The sequence below is a fragment of the Biomphalaria glabrata genome, chromosome 17 (assembly GCF_947242115.1).
Source record: "Biomphalaria glabrata chromosome 17, xgBioGlab47.1, whole genome shotgun sequence".
Taxonomy (NCBI): Eukaryota; Metazoa; Mollusca; class Gastropoda; family Planorbidae; genus Biomphalaria; species Biomphalaria glabrata.
Window position 1 is genome coordinate 18,101,376 of NC_074727.1, and position 5,895 is coordinate 18,107,270.

Here is a 5,895-nt window from a genome sequence, read left to right on the forward strand (position 1 = left end):
TTTTTTATTTGTACATGACCTATATTTCCTAAAGCCATGTTAGTAAGGAGTGGGGACATTATGCTTATCTAAGTGATTTATGATGTTGCTACATATGTTCTAGTATTTTACACATGATGATGGTTAGTGATAATGGTCTGTAGTTTCCTGTATCAGATTTATCTCCTTTTTTAAATAGGGGAATAACATATTATTAGCTTATTTCCAGTCCCTTTGTGCCCTATATACCCTGATTAAATAATGCCTGAAAACATATTTTGAACACAGATGCTAGCAATCTAACTGGAACACCATCAGGTCCAGATGCTTTATTTGGTTTTATGTTAGCGAATGTTTTTTGGATCCAATATTTTGGAACAAAGAGATATATACTATGTTTTCAACTTGGTTTGAATTTTAAAATCAATATGTCTTTGTCATCCTGGGGCTGAGAATGCTAATGCAAAGAATTTATTTAGAATGTTTGCTTTAATTTTGTTATCAGTGGGTGTAAAATTATCTTCACCTTTACTTCTATTGTTTCCATTTTCTTAGATTTAATGTTTGACCATAGATTTTTATTGTTATTTATTTATTTGTTTTTAATGTTATTATTATTGTTATATTAATGTTTTATTGTTATATATTGTTATTAGATCTAGGCCCTAGACAGGTTAAAGTCAGGGATTTATTAAAAGTTTGACATAAAATTAAGATACATGGAGTCTATATATTCTAGAACAGGGGTGGGCAACCTTTTTCAACCGAGGGCCGCATTAACAAAATTTGGGGACTGGGCGGGCCGCATTTATATATATATATGAGTTAGCAATTTTTTAAACTAATTTTACGAATTATTTTTTTCTAATTTTGCTATTGTCTATTTACATCCAACATTCACCACGAATGTATATTAGTACTTGAAGTATATAACTGTTTACTCTCGTGCACAATGTTCCGGAACCATGGAACTAGCTTACTAGTTTTTCTTGTCACTACTGTAAAATTACCTTCAATAAGCATCGACCTATTCTAACACTTGATAATTTTCAAACAAAAAGAAAATCTTGTTCAAAGATGAATGTGGTTCCATAAAATGTGAAAGTATAAGTTTCTTAAATTGTGGATATTTAGCTTCTGGCACCCATGAAGCTCCCGCGAAAGAACTGACTGAAACTTCTATTTCAGGTCATAATTTGCTTGGAGGTATGTCATCTGGTGAGCTGAGGGTATTGAAAACTGGTTTCAAGTTCTTGACGTCTTAAAATTTGCTTTAAAATTCAACAATCAAGGAATCCAAATAAGTCTTATACTTTTCAACGATTTCACTAGAAATAGTTTCACCTTTCAGCTAATGTAAAATGATAAAGCCTTAATTTTGCTTGCTGGCCTCAAGAAATGGAATATCTTTGTTCAAAAAGATTTAAGATGCACATACATTTCATGTGCAAACAACAAATTGCAATGCTTCCGATGATAAACATGAAGTCTGTCTTCAACTCTTCATTAGAAATATTAGGAAAAGGCCATAGTCAATGTCCATCAAGGAACCTAACAATTTCTTCCTTGTTATTCCATACTGATTTAATGATTGGCCAGCGGATACTACTGTGTTACCAAACATCGGGATGTTTTAATTCCAAATCTTCACGTACTTTTCTGAACTGCCAGTTGAGGCTAGCCTTGGATAATTGGAGGCCATAGGCGAAGTGTTTTTGGTGGCCCCGAATAAAATAGAAAGATACAAAATAAGGTGACAAAACTAAAATTATGGAATTAAAAACCTAGTGTACTTCGAACACTAACATGGAGTTCAAGTTTCGCTATTCCTTCTGTATAATATTAAATTGTATATCCTGTGTGAGGCCACCAACAATCATGGATCTGGAAAGCTGCATACTTGGTCTATGCCCAACATATGACCTTATTATAGCGCGCTCTGTAAGTTGATCTAATTCAATGTAGCTTTGTGTAAACTTTCTAGTTACTAGTTTATGGTTGGGATATTTTCTTTATTTTATTAAAAAGGCTGTTTTTCTCAGTCAAAGCTCCATCTATTGTTACCCTTTCCATATTGTACAAGCCAACTCAACTTTTTCAACACAATTCTTCAAAGCATTGAATAAATACTGGCCTGGGCTTATGTCTTTTACTGAATTTATCGAAATATTGCTATTGAATATAATCTTCGTTTACTTAAAACTTTTTAGAAGGACGTTTAGAGACAATGTTTCTTTAGCCTCTTCATTATAAGTGAAAAGAATCAAAAGTTTCAACAATTTCTATAGATATTTACAATTATTTATTTTTAATATATTTGCATTTTTTATATGTGTAATGTGTGGGCACACATGATTTATTTAGGTTTCCACGGGCCGCATAAAACACCCCAGCGGGTCGCATGTGGCCCGCGGGTCGTAATTTGCCCACCCCTGTTCTAGGAGAATACTCTATATCTACATGCAAACTAATAAATATTAACTAAATCATTAGAATTAGATTGATATAATATAGACTTATATAGAGAGTCTAGATCAAGACTAATTATAATATATAGATCTATTATTAGATCTATAAAAAAATATAACCTATCATCTAGACTAGTTATTTAAGTTATAATTAGTAGTACTACTACTAGTTACTCATACTACTTATAGATCTAGAGCTAGACTCTATATTAGTCTATATATAGATCTAGTAGTAGATCTAGAATATAATATTCTTAATTCTAGATCATCAGATCTAGATCTAGATGATAGTTCTATAAAATCTATTCTAGTAGAAGTAGTCTAGAAAGAATCAATCAGAATCTAGATCTAGAATCTAGACTAGATCTAGATAAGTAGAGATATGATATTCTGATACTGATATGTCTAGATTCTAGATTAGTAGATATGCTTGTTGTATTTTTGTAGTTTTGCAAAAACTTTTGGCAAATAATCATAATGTAGAACATCTGACAATATTATATATATAATATAGGCTAATATATAACTATACATAGAGACTAATAAGAGACCTCCTCTATAATTTAGTATAATAGTCCAGAATATACCCGAATAAAGACTTGAGTGTCTTGAGTGACTAGATTAGACTAGTATACAATCTAGTCTACATATAATATAGCAAATAAAGGGGGGAAAATAAGAGTCTAGTATCGACTACAGTCTACACTCTCATGAACTCTCGGAAAATGACGTCAATATTTATATAGAGATCTAATAGCACGATTCTTGTTTCAGTTTTACAACAGCTCGTTAATAAGATCTTGACAACCTGAGCTGTCAATATGTGAAATTATACTAAGTTTTATAGTTTGTTTTTTTTACATTTAGTAAAGCTAAGAATCCAATTATTAACGATTGGTGACGTGGAAACATTTTTTTTTTTTAAATGCTCAAGTTTATCCCATATATTTTGTTTAAAATTTATTCTAACTTTTGTTTTGAATTTTCCGATTTTTAAAAAAGGAAAACGCCTAAAACGGTTATTTCCGATGTGTATTTTTAATAAGTATTTTAGATATTCTAACAATAATATTAAAATATAGCTTAAATTTACTCTATAATCTAGGTCTCTAGAAGATCTATATAGAACTAGACAGTGGTCGATATCGTTAATTGATTCTACATTAGATCTATTTTTTTTTTAACAAAATATAAAAATCCAAGGGAAATAATTACAAAATATACCGTTTCCTGGAATGCAGTTCAAAGTTCAAATCAAATAGGGTCACCATTTCTAAATTCTATTCTAAACCTATTAAATATTTCTTCCGCAAATTAAATACAAATCATATCAAAGATAAAAGTTTGATATAAAATGAAATACATAAAAGAAAGCTCGCTTTTGTAGAGTGAAATTGCATCAATTTTGAATCAATCCTAACTGCATGATAGAGTAAAGTTACAATTTGTAACTTTCATGTCGAGTTTCATTCACGTTTTGAGGAGGGGGGGGAGAGGGGGAGAGCACCGTTCAGTCACTACCATATCTTTCATTATTACAAGCTTAGCTCCCGTTTGCTTAGTACATTTTCCGTATTTAACAAAATTAATGAATTGTGAATAATCGATTAATTGGTTAATTCTTTGATTGACTTGTGTGTTGTCGTTGGCAATGAATAATTAGTTTCAACTTGATCCGAGAATGGGAAGTGGGAGAAATAACGTGTAAAGATTTTGACCAGACCGACAGACTGATGAGCGAGTTGATGTAAAGTTGGCCAAACAACAGCAATAATAATAGGGCTGTCTTTAGTTCGATGTTTAATGAGGAATGCAGTATTTCCCGTCGCTATGCGGCCCCAGCAGCGACCTACATATTTTACCATATTCATCGCAGACATAACCATTTTGGTGTGAATGTACACTTTGGTTTCTTATAGTTATAATGTTTTTTGTTTGGTGTAATGCACAAATTGTAAGACAAATTTCCTTACGGATAATAAAGATAATTATTATTATTATTATTTTCCGTCGCTGGTCAATTTAGATTTTCTTTTCGCCGTCTACGTTTGTCCTCGGCAGTGGATTTTATTTTGGCCTCAAATATGTATCCCGCGAACTTTGTAGGTGATCTACTGCTGTCTCGTTGCCAGGTGCTCTCTTCTATGTCAATGTCGGTCAATGTCTAATCATTTTAATTATCTGTCTGATCAATGTCTATAAAGCAGTGGTTCTCACCTCACTTTTTTATGGCTCTGAGAGTTTTATATGAGGCCTCTAAGGCTCATTCAACAAAAGAGTGCCTGCGCTATAATGAGCATAGGACTACACTGCGAAATCTACTTTACAAATAACCAGTGGCTTGCATATTTTTGGTAACTAGTGCGGCCGCCCTCTAAATAACTAGATTAAACATCGATTTTTGTTCAAAACATCGTGTGTGTCAGTTTTTCTCAAACTTTTACAAGTGACACTTCCGTACAAAATCCTATCAGGGGGAGGGATTAAATCTCGGGGCTAATCATTTTCTTGCATTCTCAACTCCAGGACTGTATTGACATTGAAGCACAGTTTCATCATAAGCCCCTGAGTTGAGCTTAATTCCGTTGTCTCCTCTACAATGACAACAGTTCCTAACGGAGCACAACTTAGAGCGAACCTTCTGCGCTAACTTGACTGGCGGTCAATAGTGTGTTTTATAATGGGCGTTATCTACTAGTACAATCAGTTCTGAGATAACCCAATTGCCTGTTTTGGTTACGCAAAAGATTTCAGCAGAACGATGGTGTGACACAGGAGGAACATTTGTTGACCGTTATGACAAGACAGAATCGTGACGGCAGAGAAACGTCGAATTCAAGTCCAAATAGAAATGCAAATAAATATTTTTTGACTCCTCAATAAAATAATCTAAGAAAAGAATAACTATGCACCTCCTACTGTCAGGCACCAATGGTCTGAGAAACGCTATTGTATTTACTGCTAAGGTTCTAGAAATCAGTTGTAGAAAAGTACACAGATATCTGTGTTAGAAGTGAATATTACTTGCATTCTAGTTGGCAAAGCAAAAAATTGATTGAAATTTTCTTGTTTAAACAACAAAAAACTCTTAGTTTCTGACTTATTTAGACAAACAATAACAGCACAATATTCATTTTTAAATTTCATTTCAATATTCACATTCTTCTTTGAAATTCAAAAGTATTTTTTTTTTTAAAAATATTTTCTTGCCCATGGCTGAGAGAGTACTCTGGTAATCGAAAACTGACTGAAAACAAAACAAACAAAAAAAAGACAATAATGATCATTTTCACTTCTAAAGTTTCTTTACTCACATCTCATTTTCCTACTCTATGATTCGGTGCCTCTCCACAAAAGACTTAACAATAAAATATTTTGTTAATTTTTTTTCATTGTAAAACCAGTTCCAGTCATTCATCATTTATTCAATGAACAAAATAAATTCTAA

At 32.4% G+C, this 5,895-nt stretch overlaps 1 protein-coding gene across 5 annotated transcripts in view; it reads right to left on the minus strand.

The window, feature by feature from the left end:
* The window catches only part of LOC106068652 (heterogeneous nuclear ribonucleoprotein U-like), a 37,162-nt gene extending 33,754 nt beyond the window's left edge, over positions 1–3,408 (minus strand). Inside the window, exon 1 of one of the 5 annotated variants that reach the window (XM_013228110.2) lies at positions 3,035–3,228. The gene's annotated coding sequence lies outside the window, so the exon portion shown is untranslated. Of the gene's footprint in view, positions 1–2,998; positions 3,229–3,308 lie in introns of those variants that run through there. The other 4 variants (XM_056016351.1, XM_013228109.2, XM_013228107.2 and 1 more) reach the window with 4 other exon arrangements.
* Between the last annotated feature and the right edge of the window lie 2,487 nt (positions 3,409–5,895).